Raw genomic sequence first — 16,933 nt, 5'->3', positions numbered from 1 at the left:
ATGATAGTAAAGTACAAAATAATCACCAGCTGTGAATATGGATTAAATGTGAAGTCGCTGTTAACAAAGCACCACTTCAAAAACAATCGTTTCACACTTACATCATTAACGCTAGGTTTTGTCTCATTAAAATCATTATTGTTTTCCACTGCACTTTTCTTAATAACGAGAAGCTGTGGCGGGAGCCAGAAGGGAGCAGGCAGCAGCCGGACCGCAGAAAGTGAGACTCAAGGCCAGAGAGACAATAATGGACCTTGTCTGTACAGTCACCAAATGGCTACTGCTTGGTTAGCTGTAAGCTCCATTTTGGGACCTTTGGTTCCCATATTTAATTAAAAACCCATTATCACCTCTTAGCATAGTGAGCAGCACTTCAGCCCATACTATCCAGATCTGCACTCTTAATTGGTCTTAAATGGCTAAATGGCATTTCGTGCAATCAGTATCCCAGTTCTCTAAAAAGGACAAGTTCAAGAAAGAACTGGAAGTAGTTTAGAGCCTTGTTCAAATGATTTGCCAAGTATACAATAAATAGTAATCAGTGTTAAGACAAATGATTCTCAAACACACGCAAAACACATGCACTTCACCAGACCTTGTGGCAGACCTTGCAGGCAAACTGTTGTTTAGGTGGTACATTAATATTCAAAAGGTGATGCTGCCAAAGCACCTTGAGCAGATGCACACTGGCACACATGGATGGCCTGAGTGAGGAGCTGCAGAGAAGAGAGTACAAGGGAGAGAATGGTTTACACACACAAAAAAACACAACGAGAAGATAAAATTAAAAGACTGAGACAAGGAAGGAAAATGACAGCTACAGGTAAAGTAAAGAAGTAATAGAGGAAAAAAAAAGGAGGGAGAAAGATGAGCTCTCCTTCACATCCCTGTGTCGCTCTCCTTCATTGTTACCTCGGCGAGTGTGGCCAGGCCCCAGCTCCCCTGGCAGAAACTAAGTGGCTTGCTGGCATATGGTGTAACCTCCATTTGAGTGCTAAAAGCTGGATATTGTTTTTGTGCAGCAGATGTTGGCGGGCATGGCAAAAGGCACAGCTGACTGGGCTGCACAGCTGGGAACGGTGTGTGTGACCCACATACAGGGGGAGCAGTAGTCAACTGAGAGCCACAACCTTAATGGAGAATGGAGAGACATGATATGAAGTTTGTCCCTCTATTGTCTTTACACGCATAAAGTCAAATATGAAGTCTGTTTACCTATTTCTTTACCTTGTACTCTGATGCTTCGGCTACTGATATGATTATTCACTGATAACAGGAATATTGTTCAAGTGGCTCTATCTCTAATAGTAGTAATTGTTATAATATTGATCTATTGATGAAGGAATAGGATTTTAACTCTAATGCCTCACACATGATGTTGCACTAGACGCCAAAATGTGACGCATCGCTCGGAGCACACAACGGCGAATCATCAAGTGCGATCAGACTCACTATTTCTATCTCTATTTCTACGACTGATTTAATTTGGGGATTTGTATTTAGGCTAATCACAGCAGGATGGAAAACAAACTCAGCTCTCTGTGTGCCTCTAAAAAACACACAACCATCATGTTTTAAATTGGAATTAAATGAGCTTTCATGCCTAGATTTGAGCTAATGAAAAAGAAACGAGGACACTTAAGAGTCCTGACCGATTTCCCAAACCCAGAAGCGTCCTGATGCCAAAAGTGGACAAATGAAGATTATGCTGAGATTATAATAAGGATGCCAAAGCCATTATCCAGTCTACTTTGACAAATGTTGTGCCTTTCTCTGAGCAGATGGGACCTAGAGTTTGGGTGGGGAAACAGGCAGAGTATCCTTCACCCAGTTGGCTAGTAGAGACCAGGATAAACGGCAAGCAGGGACACTGTCAAGACTCCCCCAGTACTGCATGTAATATTGTGTTTGAGAGCCCATCTCCGTCGAATACATTCATTTTGCTGTATGATTAAAAAGTGTTAATTCAAGAAATAACACAATAAAATTACTCATAAATTAATCTACATTTTCTACCATCCCTGGTCTATTCACAGCTGTTATAATAAATGTGTACATTAAAAAGACAATTTATGATGTTAGTAGGACTTCAACTGTCTCTCTGCTCATCTGTCAATCAGCGGCAGCCAATGGCCTCAGATTGGCCGGAGCACTTTGGCTTCAGCTACTTAATTATGGGAGTGTTAAATGCCTTATGTTGTGGGCTAGGGCAAAACAAACCAGAGGCTGCAATAAAGGCTGTTTCCCCTCGTGAGAAAGGATTAGAATGGCCTGTCACTCAGCAGGGTCATGCAGAGCAGAAGCACTACTTAAAAAGTCATTTAGAGAATTAAGATGCCCCCAGTACAGCCTGCGATCAGGAAAACAACATGCTAAATAAAACACCAAATAAATACTCAGCGTAGCCTTGAGGCAACCACAGTTGACCACTATTTTGTTTTGAAGTTCTGAATCTGCAAGGCTTTGGCGTATTGAATGCTGACCTCTCATGGAGGTCCCATTAATTAACGAGAGGTTTTCTTGACTGCACACTGATCAAATCCACCCCTCAGAGGGACAGGTAAAATGTGGGTAGCACCTTGATGTGCACTTTGCCGGTGAGAGCCATCATTTCCTGCTGCAGGGTTTGTTCACATTTGCAAAGGGGCAGCTGCAGATGTTATAAAAAAACACCAATTTCCCAATAAAGACAAGCCTATCTCAATATTTACAATGCAGATGTCGTGTTTGAAGTTCGCCCCTGAACAGAGTGGGACTGGAGAATCACCTGCAGCAGTGTGGGTTGACAGCAAACAAGATGAAAACAAGCTTCTCACAAAGTGTTCCAGGGACTCTGCTGTAATTACCACACAATTACCTTTGATTACTGCTGTATTTAGTTATTGCTGCATATATTATTGTTTTACAATGAGCTCTCAAGACCAAAACACAGATGACACAGTCGCACAATGCTATCAATCCACTGTCTCTGCTACAAAAATGATACCCTCCCAAGCTCTACCTTTCGCAGTGAAACAGACCAGAATTCATAAGTTAAAAGAGCCAGATGAGCAAGGGTCCAAGGTTAGGTCTAAAGCTGCAGGAGGGGGGTGGTGTGACTCAGGACCTTAGAGGATGATTTGACAACAGGTAAGTCGAGCAGTTACACTATAATGACACATCTCTGTATCTAGCCGGGAATAGGGCTGAACAATTAAGAAATCAAGAAATATTACCGAAATCACAATATGGCCGAGTGCAATATCCAAATCACATGAGCTGCAATTTATTTGATGAAGGTAAAATGTGTCACAACATACCATAAATGAAGCATTGTGGTGCTATAGAGACACCCCCGGCCTAAATCATATTCTCCACGTATACCAGAACCCAACAAAAAAAAAAAAAATCACATCATAATCATCATTATTTTTATTATTTTTTCAATGAAAATGAAATGTAAAACCATTTCAACTGAAATCATGACTCATACGGCAATATCTGCAAAATTTAATCGCAAAATATGATTTTTTATTTTTTTTGCATATCATTCCGACCTCACCAGGAGGCTCCATAATCTGAGCAGGTTACAGAGATTATATCCAGATTACTGAGCACTGCTGCTGCTCTTCACAGAGGCTGGGAGGACAGACGCGGATGGTGCTGCTTTGACAGAAGTTATGAATACAGATCGGACCTCATAACTGACAGGCCTCACTGATGGACGCTCGGGGCCTGGGGGACTGAGCAGACAATTTGACATATGATATAGAGACCTGCTAATACAGAGTAGGTGGAGAGCAGCCAGGTGAGCACTAGCTGGTGAGTGTGTGTATGTGTGTGTGTGTGTGTGTGTGTGTGTGTGTTACGGTGGACAGAAGCTCCTATGATGATTATGATCAAATACTGCCATTGCAAAAAATAAAAAAACGTATATACTTATTTAATATATTTTTCCCAGTTTGAGTTCATCCTAACCATTGATCAATGTAAAAGGCAAAACGTCTTCTTTTATACCATGTATGTAGATGTGCTCATGATCAGATAATGCTAGATTAAAAGATAACTACAGAAATACCAGAAATAACACACATTCCTCTTCCTCTCCTTGTGATACATCTTCCCTGGAATATGTGCATGTAATAAATCTTTAAAACAATCACTACATCACCACAATAGTGACACTACATATTGTTCTTTGCTCTAGATAAGTATTTTCCCCGCTCATCATCTACTGCTCCATATTGCATCTAAATATGATTCAGTTGCTTGAAGTTTCTCTGCAGAGTCAGTGTGTGCTGATGCACTGTGGCAGTATGTTGTGCTGAGAGTGACATGCTGATTCCTGAGCTTCTGTATGAGTCAGTCCCACCCTTACATCTTTTGAGCAGGCCTCAGCCCTCACGCCTCATATCAGCCTGACTTTGATGGACACATGCTCCCTCTGTGCTTGGCAGGACGGTCTTTTGAGGAAACTCAACAAAAACGGCAACAGTGATTGGGTGGACACGCTGCAGTGACCCCCAGATCCCAGCTCACAAAAACCACAGACATGCACACGGTCAAACACACAAGCACAGGCGGTGATTTCACCAATGAAGCGTGTACTACAAAGTCACTACAAAATCTTTTCACCTTTAAAATCTTCATGAATGTTGAATCATTTGTGGAATTATATGTTATATGTTAAGTTATCTTAAAGGATGCAACAATTAGCTCACTATTAGGAGACACTGAAGAGCTACAAACACTTTACATTATACAAAAAAGTAAATTGATCTTATACATCTATATCATAATAAAGTCCTTATAAATAATAACTTCATGGTTATTTGGTTTAGATGGACAGAAGATGAACAATTTGACAACATAAGCCTGAACATTACTTGGATCAATTGTGTGTCCAACATAACTGCCAACACATCACCCGCAGTGCTAAAACTCTTTATACTCTTTATTCAGCATGGCGGCCCACTTGACTGAAGCAAGGTCTACTCCTTCGCCCACAAACAAAGGGAGTCCTGCACTACATCTGTGTCAGTCTGCTCATCCCATTATATCCACTCTGCTGCTCCCAGTCATCAGCTATGACGAGCCTTCACCTGAGTTGACAGGTGACTGTCCTGAGGCAGTGCAGCACCCAACAGGGGAGCCTTAACCTGCCAACTATCTGTCAGTCCCCTAAAACCAGCTCTGTCATGTCATCTCCTCCACGCCAATCACAGTGACACACCAAGTTTGTGTCAGGAAACAGTGTTGGAGATTACAATCTAATACAACATTGCCCTGAGCCAATGGGAGGACGAGGCAATTATTATGAGACAGAGATGATAATGTAAATGTTGGCAGGCCACATGCAAATAATTACAAATAGGATATTTCGTCCTAAAGCTTTAACTTTTAGTATAATTGCTTGTGCAATAAGAAGGAGCGGTAAGGACTCAAGAGGACACACTGATGAAAAAACGACAGTCTAGAACAAGACCAAAAGGGATTTCATTAATAAAGTATCATGTAAAGTTGTCGATTCATCCCCTGAGAAACAGAATATGAAGATGGCTGTCAGTCTAATTTTCCTGTTATGCCAAAGAGTCCTCAACACGAGGCCCGCTTACCTGGTGTTTTCAAGTTAAGTATGATTGTTTCACAGCCCACAACTTGGCCGATTTTGTTGTTCGCTCCCATAGAATCATTTTTAGCTGCAGCAGCAGCTATTTTCAGTGACAAGTCTCTGAAAAAAAAACCCATTGAACACTTCCAGCTAAACACCAAACAGCAGACGAAGTTAGCGAGCAGCTGATGAACACAGTGGAGCATTTAGCAGCTAAAGACCCATATATTTCTATTCAGGAGCTGGTAGAGACCAAAAACAGGGCTAAAAGGAGAGTGAGCATTGGACTTAGACACCTGGTGACTGGGAACACAAATGAGTACTATTATTGCTCCACATCTCCTGGACATGTACTGTAAATAGGCAACTGTTACCTAACATGTCCACTGTATGAACTTAAAAGGTGATAATATGTCAGAGTTGTTAACAGATTGTTCTAACCGCCCCCAATTTGCCAAAAACAAAAAGAAAATCAGTTATTATTATTAAAATTAAAATTTGAACATCACGTCACACTGTGAGCAGTTTGTTAAACTACTTTCAGGTGAATATTTCTATTTCGGTTTCCTTTAACGTCAGGAAAAATACCAACATTCTGCTCTCTCCATCCTAAGACTCTTGAGGACCCAGAGTCTGAATTGTATTTATATCCAACACTGTGAATGCACCTAATCTAAGTAAATTTCTCTGTTGTCCTTCGCTTCTGATTAGACTAAGATTCATTCCTGCAGTGGTAAAGGTTGCACTGACCTGGCCCTGTAATCGCAGACTTTTTGAATGCTAGGAGGGGGGAAGCAGTCTGCGCCATATGGCTAACGATCACAATAATAAATCAATTTCAGGCACCCCATCATAATTTATCTGAGAATTATGAATTTTTCCATTCAGTTGTTTCCAGTTAGTTGTCACGGCATTCCAGGACCTCATTTGAAAAGTGGCAACGAGGCAAGCAGGCAGAGTTTTAACCAACTGCTGGGATTTTACATGGGACTAATCATGAAGCATTGATTAATTGAAGCTCTGTTATCAGTGGACGCTTTTTCCCCCCATATGTAAATGAGTAACCTTTAGGAGGGCTCCGAGTGGCAGCAGTGGCAGATGGGCAGTAACTGTAATGGGGTGGAGGTTGGCTTGAATAAATATCCCATGGTCTGGAACTTACCTAGTCTCTACACTGTCCAACTAGGCTCCATGACAGTCCACAATAACATAAAGGTTAAGACTCCACGACACAAAGTCATTGAGAGAAGAGCTGAAACAATTAATAGATTACTCAATCAACAAAAACTAATGCACTGGTTTCAGCTTCTCAGATCTGAATATTTGCTTGTTTTCATAGTAGTCAATTATTGAACTGTTAGTAGTACAAAACAATCTATTCATATTTTTCTACTTAGGGCCTGGGAAATGGTGGGCATTACATAGTCAAGACGATTAATTGAAAAGATAATCTGTATAAAAGTTAATTAATGGCATCTTAATTATTGACCTTCACCAGCTTTACCTACCAGCTCATCTCTGTTGGGTGGATGTTGTTACTTTTGGACAGAACCAGGCTAGCTGTTTCCTCCTGTTTGTGCTAAGCTAAGCTATCTGGCTGCTGGCTGTAGCCTAATATTTAACAGACACACATGAGAGTGGCATTAATTTTCTCATCTAAGTCTCAGAAAGCGTATAAGCATATTTCTCAGACTTCTGCTTAAAGCTACTCAAAGGCAGCAGTGAACATTTCAGCCAATCTCCTGAGGTTGTGTGTGAGTAAGTTGTTCTTGATTACAAATTTATATTTTATATATTTAGACAAAACCATTAACAAGTCTATGTGGATTTGAGTGTGCCATTCATTTCAATTCCAGATACTTTACAGGGTAAAGCTGCGATAATAAAGCCCTTTTGTCTCTCCAGCACCACTACAGGGAATACACACAGACAAAGGCATCAGTGGCATCTAATTGAAATCCTTCAGAGAGAGTGACAAGGGAGAGGAGGAGTGAGATTCAATGAGAGAGGAAAATCAACACAAACAGACAGAGAAGAAGATGTTGGGATGGACAGTAAAGTAAGGAAAAAACTGTAGAAAACAGTTAGGTCACCCTGTTCTTGATGCAGGAAAGTGGCAGCACACAGAGAAAATGAAAACAGCGCAGCACAGACTCAGACCCTACTGTGAGGCAGACGTGGAAATGTCCATTTTCCCCCGCAGCCTTAAATTAACATGACAGCTAGTAGCTTCTTGCTACTGCAAAAGTGAGTGATTAGTATTATCGTTTAAATTGTAATTTGGCAGTTAATTAAAGTGACCTTGGTTTCTATTGCTGCATCTGTAAACGGGCAACCAGAGTGCCGTTCCGTCTCTCAGCCGTCTGTGAGGCCGCTGTCACTGGGGCCCGTTACAGGATTAAGTCACCCTGGTGACAAAACCAGATTAAGCAGCTGTCATCACCTACCTGCAGCTCGGAGCTTAAGATGATCAACTTATGACCGGTCGGGAAGCCGGGCCTTTTCTCCCTCTCCCTCCTCCCATTATCATTTTGTAATTTATGATTCGTTTTTGTGCTTTTTTTCCAGAGCATCACTAAAAGCGAGATGTTAAGAGTGAACTGCATGAAATCGTCGGTACCACGCGTTAATGTTTGATGAAAAGTCTGTGGCGACATCTTTAAAACCCAGTGGAGTGCATTTAACAATTAGTTGTGTAGTTCTGGGTGTGGAAAATTGCTCGCTGCATTCTCCGACTCACATAAAAGCGTGCAAAATGAATAATTTAGCAGAAATGCTAATGTTTGAAATTCCCGGTGTATAATGTTCTCTAAACATTCTAATCCTGAGGGAGAGATCGGATGAGACAGAGGTAAACTGAGGTAACATTCATGAGCATTAGAACGGGACTCTGCTCAGGCAACACCAGGATGTTATGATACATATTTCATACTGTGATGCGGCATATAAAGTAAAAATACACATATACTGCATATGGATTATACACACAATCCTATCATCCGAAGGCAAACACTGCAAACATTGTCTGATTTGCTTTACTCCTGCATACTAAATTACTTGACTTTAAAAAACCCTATAACATGTGAATTTGCTATGCTTTTACAACAATGAACAGTGGGTCAAAGGTCATCTGTTTAAAGGAAAAACAACAAATGAAGAAAGAATTTCAATGTACATTGACCACGTCCTCTCAATCTGCCCCTTGTACTTTAGTTTATGATTTCTTACATCTCTCAGAATGTCATTTAACAGCCCCATGAGAATACGTCCTGACTCGTTGTGTTCAGCAGGTCCACATGTTGGTCAAGCCCTTCACTAAAAGCCGTACTTGTAATGTGACTATATAGCGTTTTTAGACAACAGTGCAGTCAGACAAATTTGTTGTTGTGTTGGTCCTATGAATATAATGATAACTATGAGATCAAAAGTTAGATTAAGGCATCATACTTAATATATGGATGCAAATATTATTACATAGGCATCAACAAACACCAGGGAAGATACCTGCATGTGCTTCAATGTTGCAGCTCTAGAGCACTATTTATAAAAAAAAAAAACATGACCAGCACTATTTACCTCATTTGGATGTCAACATCCTTCAACACTTTTAGACAGATGGATATAAATAGACATTTGATTATAAAGTAAAGCCATCATCGTTCACACTGCAATCGTCGGCTCATGGCTTTACACACTTAACAGAACCTTTGCATTGATCAAGTGCTTGCTCATTCTTACTATGTCCTCACAAACACAAACCAGACCTACTGTCCTCAGACTATGGCACTTGAGACTTCTGTCTACAGAATGACAACTCACTAAAGAACTGACCTCAGACTAACTTCACCCCAGAGTAAATGACAATTTGTAAATCTAACCAATGCTCACACGTAGCTTTTTATCATGCAACTGAGGCTGAAACAGGTGTTGTGAAGATGTGAAGGGAGAGTGTGTTTGTGTGTGTGTGTGTGTTTGTCTAGAGTGTGTGTGTGTGTCTAGAGTGTGTGTGTGTGTGTGTGGGGGGGGGGGGGGGCATCGCAACAAGCACTCATAATAAAACAGGCCCATACAGACTGACAGCAGGTAAATTATATGTCAGCAAGGTCTGCATTTCAATCCTTGCATATTTTCAAAAAGCACCGATGAAAAGCCTCCGTGAATCTCTGCCTACAAACGGACTGATTCAGTGCTAACTGTTTGTGATTAAAACGTCAATAAGGCTGTGGGCTCCTTTCATCTCTTGGGCCCCAAGCTGTCTGTCTCCTCACCCCCACCCAAACCCCCCCAAGGAGTGGGGTCCGGCTCGTGACATGGATGGCCATTTATCCACTCCGCGGATCGTGTCATGTAATAAGCCCCGTCTCCAGAGAGCATTTAGCCTGATAGGAAAAGCTGATTGGGACAAAAGGCTCCTGAATCTCATTCTGGCTCCTGCAGTGGCAGGTGACTGCCGAGGTAAACAAATTTCTCTGGGGATGAAGAGAAAGGCGCAAGGAAGAGACGGAATAAAAGACAGACAACAGAAGCAAATGAGTGTGTGTGTGTCATCATCAGCACGACAGCTTCTGCTAAAGTTGTGCGCCACTGTAGAAGAAAGAAATACCCAGGAGTGCCATTTATCACCATCATTACCAGAGGATAAACTTGTGGTAACCTTAATCTACCACACTAACGTACATAAGTAGGTGCTGTGGTTGACTGATTCTGATGTTCTAAACATAAAATCGAACTCATAAAACAGAAGAGATTTGCCACTGGAACACCATGAGACGTAGACGGATATGGCTTTCATCTGCTCACCAGAAAAAAAAAAAGACATGAACTGGTTTCATAAACAACTGGGCCTGTAGATTATAACACTTACCCAAAACAGGAACATGAGGCTGCTGTCTTGTTTGGCTTTGTTTGTTTGAGCCTGAGAGAAACAGAGAGGAGAAGGCAGGATGGTCAGAGCAAGCAGCAGCTGTATCCACAGATGCTCATGTAAAAACATCCTTATTCACATGTTCCAATCCACTTGTTTGTTTCCTGGTAATTTAGTCCTTCAGCACAAAAAAAAAAAAAAAAAAACGCTGCTTTGTTTTCATACTAACAAGGCAATTAGCAATCATTACACATTCCTACTCTGGGTTGCCTACAGGCAGTTATTGGTAATGATCTAACCCACTGATAGCTGATCTCTATTTCGTTCATGTGTGTGTTTGCGGGAGCATGTGTGCATCTGTATGTGTGTTTAAAAGAAAGCACAACTCACATAAAAGGTTAAAACCCTGGGGTGGCAGAGTATTTTTCTGCCAATGTTCACTCTGACCCATCTCTGCCTGTTTAATACTGTATAATAGATGTGCGCGTCCTGAGTAGGGACAAATACAGGGCAAGTGCAGTGAGATACAGCAGTGAGGTGGAAATTGGAGCAGACAGGAGGCATTGACACCAAAAGAGCTGTAAATGGTGCTCCTGGCTCCCCAAGGAAGGTCTGTCACGCTGTGATCACTGGTAACACCGCCTGGAGAGCGAGACCAGTGGGAGAGGAGCGGAGGGGAGGAAGAGCGAGGCGGTCAACAAAACATTTTTTAAAAACAAGAGCCTGAAACAGCATTGGGAGCAAGATCAAAGACAAAACTGCAAAAAAAAAAAAAAAAAGCAGGCCAGCCCGTACTGTATTTGTGGGAATGGTGTGGACACAGCACTATGGTGCAGTTGCGTGGGGTAGTAAAAAGCAGGAAACGTAATAAACATAAACTGCAGGTGCTAGTATGAATAACAGAATTTCCTGACTGAGAGGTCAGTCCCACCTGCTCTCTCAAACTTGGACATCTGACTGAACTCTTCGCAAAGTTTAAGGGAGCAGGTCAATCCACGACCAGGTTGGACCAGACTTAATTGTGTCACACCTCATCCCGGAGAGAAATGAATGGGAAGTAAAATGTGGTCTGATTACGTGATAAACTGTAAATTTAGGGAAAGCGACAATAGGTGTCTTTAATGACTAATTTTAATAAATTAGCATGGGTGGAGCTGCAGGTTCCATTTGAACGTTTTCTTTTAAGGATAAACTCAATATTCACTGTCTGTTATACCTACTTTTATTTAAACCACTGCTTTTGCAACAAGTACACAATGGATGGGTTTCATCTTTTAGACTGGCATTACATTGCCGCACTTATTATAAGCTATGGGTGCAACATTTTCTCAGAAAACCTTTACACATTTTGCATCTGTATCCAGACAGTCAGACAATTACTACACTTTCCAGACTGTTCCTATCAAACTAAGAACAGAAGTTTAGAAGCAAAATTGTTAAAATGTTGGGTTTTTTTTAACTCATTTTGCTAAAACATAAGCTTTTAACCTTTTTTACAGAGGTAATAACTATGATCCATCCTGTCCCATCATAGCATTCACACCTGATTGCTGGTTTATGAAAATCAAACAGTCACTTTTTACCTCAGTTTACCTCCTGGTATTAATCCTGAAATGGATCTTGACTATACTGCTAAAACAATTAACTGTTTCACTAAGGGGGAAAAAAAATAAACCCATTCCAAAAACCATTTTCTAATTTCCACACCACAGGTGTACAGCCTCTAGTTTCCTTCATATTCATGGTCCCCAGCTCTCTGTGTTGTGGCCTCATTTCATATGCAGGTTCAACTGGCTCAGGACAGCGTGGCCCTAACTGCAGAGTGGCCCAGCAGCGTCCCCAGGGCCAGGCCCTCTGTTCAAGGTCCCCATGGGCCAACCCCCTACCCTGCTTACCTGCTTCAGTTCATATGAGCAGCTATGGCCGCCATATGTGAAACTGTAGGAAAGCAGATGCTGTTTTTCCATTTGTGAAATCAAGTTTTTGGAAAGCAGTCAGCATTTTGATGGCCAGAGTCGAGTCAGTCAGTGACTGTAAAGGGGAGAGGGCAGTGAGGAGGCAGCAGGCTCTGTTGCACTGTGTTGTATGCTCACCCTGCAAGGTCTGGATAAGAGTCTGGTCATCACTGTGAGGACATACTGACCTCACAAAGCAGCGGCATGGCATTATTTTACATGTTAACACTTGTTTAAGCCTTTCAAGTACATACAATACAAAGACACACGAACATTAGCCTCGTGTGGACCTGTCTGTAGCTGAGCAGTTCCTTTGTCAGTCATCTGCTGATGCTGATAGACAATACGGGGGTGAGGATGCGTGTCAGAAAGAGGAAAGCCTGAATGAAATGACAGACTCTCTCGTCGACCCTCTTCTCCACCACCTCTGTCTCTCCCTGTCCCTGCACATTGCACACACACCAGCCTGGGAGGCCATGACAAGCCTGACACCTGTCAGTCATACACTCCCAGACAGGATGGAGAGGACAGCAGCATACACAGCTCCACATGTTACTGCAGAACAGCACTGAACTCACTTTGCCACTCATCCTCACACACAGCAGGTTCTGTAGTGCTGTTATATGATGACACTGCTAATGTGACCCATGTGAAACAAATTGTTTTTCACCCGTTTTAGTGTAACATTTAAAGCAACAGGAGACAATATTGACAATAATTAAATAAAACTCTGGCATTTTCATTATTTCTAATAGTTTATGGACAGTCTGAAAGCGATAATCCATAAAGGAACGCTGTGTATTACATTTTGATGTGGGGAATAATAATATTACAATTAAAGTAGTGCTGACTTGAAGTTTGAAAGGTTAGATTTCACACAATTATGTGTCATGGCGTTGAACGACTGCAGCCACCACCGACTCCCTCCTGGCGACAAATTTCATTAACAAACCTGATGTATACAGCACATGCAGCCACAGTTCAAATGGAGGACATAAATTTAAGCCTGTGGGGTACTGCGGTCACATTACAACTAATCAACCGCCATCCTTATACCCTTCTGGAAAAATCTTCTGTTCAGATGGGTGGGGGGAGATAAAGGAAAATATGATGCTTTATTTCTAATCAGCATAAATTACCAGCATCCATCAGGTGAGGTTCAAATTAAAATCCTCATCTGACAAAGCAATGGGGACTGCGTGAGCTCATTCATGAATCAGTATGATTTAATCCAATCACACAAGACCCCAAAGCCAAAATTTCCACTCGGGATCAACCCAATTGCCCTTCGTCACATTTCGTTCATTAAGTCTTAAAAGGAACACTTGGTTCTGAGGTTCAACCGGGTTCAAAGCTGCTATCACATGTATATGCATATGTCCTCTTAAGAACAGAGCAGAACTTTAACAAGGACGAAGAAACCAAATGAACCAAACATCACAACACACACATCAACCCCTACACCTGATCTTGACTTCAAGCTAACAATCTTATCTACGCTAAAGAAGATTCCTTACATGTTGTCAAACAAAATACTATACCACTCAGTAATTCCTACTATTTACTGCATATAGCTGCTGCATTGACCTGCATTGTTATGCACATACTGTTAATAATTCTTCTTACAAGCTTGCAATGTTTTAAAGAGGAACTAACTGAAAATTTGAATTTCCCTGAACCATCTAAACAACACATCCATGGCATTGATATTGTAATCTAGAAAGTGTGTCTGTGAATATCATTTTCCCTGCTGGGTAAATATACAGTATCATCATCATGATATAAGGCTGCAGAATGAACCTCCACCTTAATGCTCTGATTGGATGACTGAAAGTCACTGAAAAGAAAGAGATGAGCAGGTTATGTTCTGTGTAAACCACCAAATGACCTCCATCACTGCTCACATAGATATTAACAACATTGCAGCTGAAACTATTCGCCAATTAATAAACTAATCAATCCACAGAAAATTAACCTGCAACTACTATTTTGATTAATTGTTTGATATTCTGCTGATTTATACAATTGTAAATAAATGTCACAATGGGCTCTGGGGAAAAGTGATGCCCAATATTCAGGATGTCCGCACAATTTACGGCCAAAATGATTAATTAAGAAATCAAGTCAACAGATAATGAATAATTCAGTAGTTGCAGCTCTAGCTATAGCTTATTGAAAATGTAAGTCACCACTTTGCATCAGTCTAGCATCAACAATGCTCCTGCTCCATGGTCCAGTGCAAGATAAAATGTGGCCTTGAGGACAGAAGCTGACATCAGCACAGCAGGTTCACTGCACAGAGGATGACTGTAGGCTAACAGTCTCTACGGCACCTTTGCTAACTGTTAAAAACACATTTCCTCTTACCAAATTCTTAAAAACATTCTTATATTTGTTTTCTGATGCTATACAGCATGAACGGTGTGGTTTTCTAGTTTAATTCTTTTTAAAGCAGAAGGTAGAGGGCTAGGCAGTTGGTTGCTGGAAGCTTACCTGAGGTTAGCTAAAGGCTAATGTTTGCTAACATGAACAGAGCTCCATCCAACAGGCGACGTGCATCTGTGACAGAGTTTCTTCACGTTGAAATTGGTCGTTCCCAAAGCCAAGTTCAGCAGCTCTCCACCAAGGACAGGCAGACAGGTATGGTACAGTTTCCCACATCCAATTCAAAACCGCCTCCAAACTTGCTACGCAGCAGTACGTAACCCTCCAGTAGGTGAACTGACAAGCCCCGCCCACCACCTGCCACTCAAATAATGAAAGCTCCAGAGTGAGCCAACAAGGTATCACATTAGCTGACATTTTGCATAAACAAGGTCAACCAGTTTATCAAATTAACACAAACCAAATGCAACACAATGAACCTGGGGCCTCTGGGAATACAATTCTTTGGATTTCTGCAATTTCGGACATTTATGCATATAAAAAATAATAATCAGGTTTCTTTACTAATACTGACAGTATGTGAGAGCAATAACTGTGTCACAATGTTACATCTTATGCCAGTCAAAGGGAGAAGATGAAGTGTTTCATACTCAATCCCAAACATAGCCTACTCACGTCAAGTTCAGGTGCTTTATTAAGTATGCTACATTTATTTTGAAAAGAATTCATCATGGCTCAACCACAACAATATCATTAAATTTGTATATTTTATGAAAAAAATACACATCAACAGTAACATTTGACATATTCTTTCATAACAGTAATAACCGTTTTGGACCCAAATGAACATCGTGGTTGATTTTGGCAGCTCTAATATACAGCATGTATGAACATAAACTAGTACATGTAAAGCCTAACTAATGCTTACAGAAGTCCTTATAAGATTTAGTTCTTGTGCAGTCCTCTCTGGTCTCACAGCTAATGTATTGGCCAAATAAAATCAATTCAATTTGGGTGAATTTTTAAGTACTATTATTTTAACCTTAAGTGGGATGACCGGAGCCCTGGCGCTCTTGCAGTACATCCAGACAGCCACTGGTCACAGATTTAAGACTGGAGTCACAAAGACAGCACACCATGGATATGAAACCTGCAAGCCACTTTACTGTTTTCAATTCAACTTATGATACTAATTAGTGTAATTGATCTAATTATTAGTTAAAGTGCACATATTTAACATTTGTAAAAATGTTTAAAAGTGGATGATTAAGAGTAATCCAGGACACCTCTATAAAACATGGGAGGTAAAGAGACACTACAATGGAACTTGTCCAATTAATCAAATAAGTGTGGCAATTAACTAAGTGAGTGCTTAAGGGCTGCAGCGGAAGAGAGGACAATTGATTTTTCTCCGAAAGTACTTACAGCCTCTCATTTCATTAGAACTAAAGAGTGTAGATGGTCAAGAGGCTGAATCCAGATATACAATGTACAATAAAAGTGCCTGCAGCTGAATTAATAACATAGAGGAACTACGGAATATAAGAATGTTATCAAAAAATATGATCAAAAAAGCATAGGACATTTATAGTCTAAGTATTTACAAATTGTGGAAGGACCCGTTTTTGCGCAACATTAACATAAACGTGTTTTCTTTTGCAAATGACAATATCCTGGGTTGATTGTGAACCTTGTGGCAGAGAGTTCAAAGACAAGAAACACATCCAATCAGGACAGCCTTGGAAGCAGCTCTCCCTGCCTAGATTAGTTTTATTGAACAGATGGCGTTTCAATTTTGAACTTTTGCACTGGTGCAAAAAAAAAAAAAAGAAAAAAAAAGCTTGGAGAGTCAGGCTGTTTTTCTCACATCACTGACAGAAGCTGCGCATCAGATGAAGGGGATGTGTGAAATAGCATTCCCAAGCATTTCTGTCTCCATGCTCAGGACACAAACACTCAGATACAGACACGGTGCGGAGGCTGGACCATGCTGCTCCATCAGATGTTAAAACAAAAAGATTATCAAGGAGACAAGGAATTAAGTACGAGCGCTCCACTGAATGTAAAGCTATGTTATGGTAATGAGATGCATTACTGTATAATGATGCTGCTTTTTGTGTGGTTCTCTTGTTAGTGTGT

The 16,933-nt window shown here is 41.0% G+C and overlaps 1 long non-coding RNA gene across 2 annotated transcripts in view; it reads right to left on the bottom strand.

Moving 5' to 3' along the window:
- LOC130161570 (uncharacterized) overlaps positions 1-15,104 on the bottom strand; it is a 37,112-nt gene extending 22,008 nt beyond the window's left edge. For both annotated transcript variants that reach the window (XR_008826180.1, XR_008826181.1), the window contains exons 1-2: positions 14,903-15,104; positions 10,455-10,505 (exon numbers count right to left, since the gene is read on the bottom strand). This is a non-coding gene — a long non-coding RNA (uncharacterized LOC130161570). The remainder of the gene's footprint in view (positions 1-10,454; positions 10,506-14,902) is intronic.
- Between the last annotated feature and the right edge of the window lie 1,829 nt (positions 15,105-16,933).

This window comes from Seriola aureovittata, chromosome 20 (genome assembly GCF_021018895.1).
Source record: "Seriola aureovittata isolate HTS-2021-v1 ecotype China chromosome 20, ASM2101889v1, whole genome shotgun sequence".
In the NCBI taxonomy this organism is placed as follows: Eukaryota; Metazoa; Chordata; class Actinopteri; order Carangiformes; family Carangidae; genus Seriola; species Seriola aureovittata.
The sequence above is the reverse complement of the archived record's forward strand: the minus strand, read 5'-3'. Positions and strand labels throughout refer to the sequence as shown.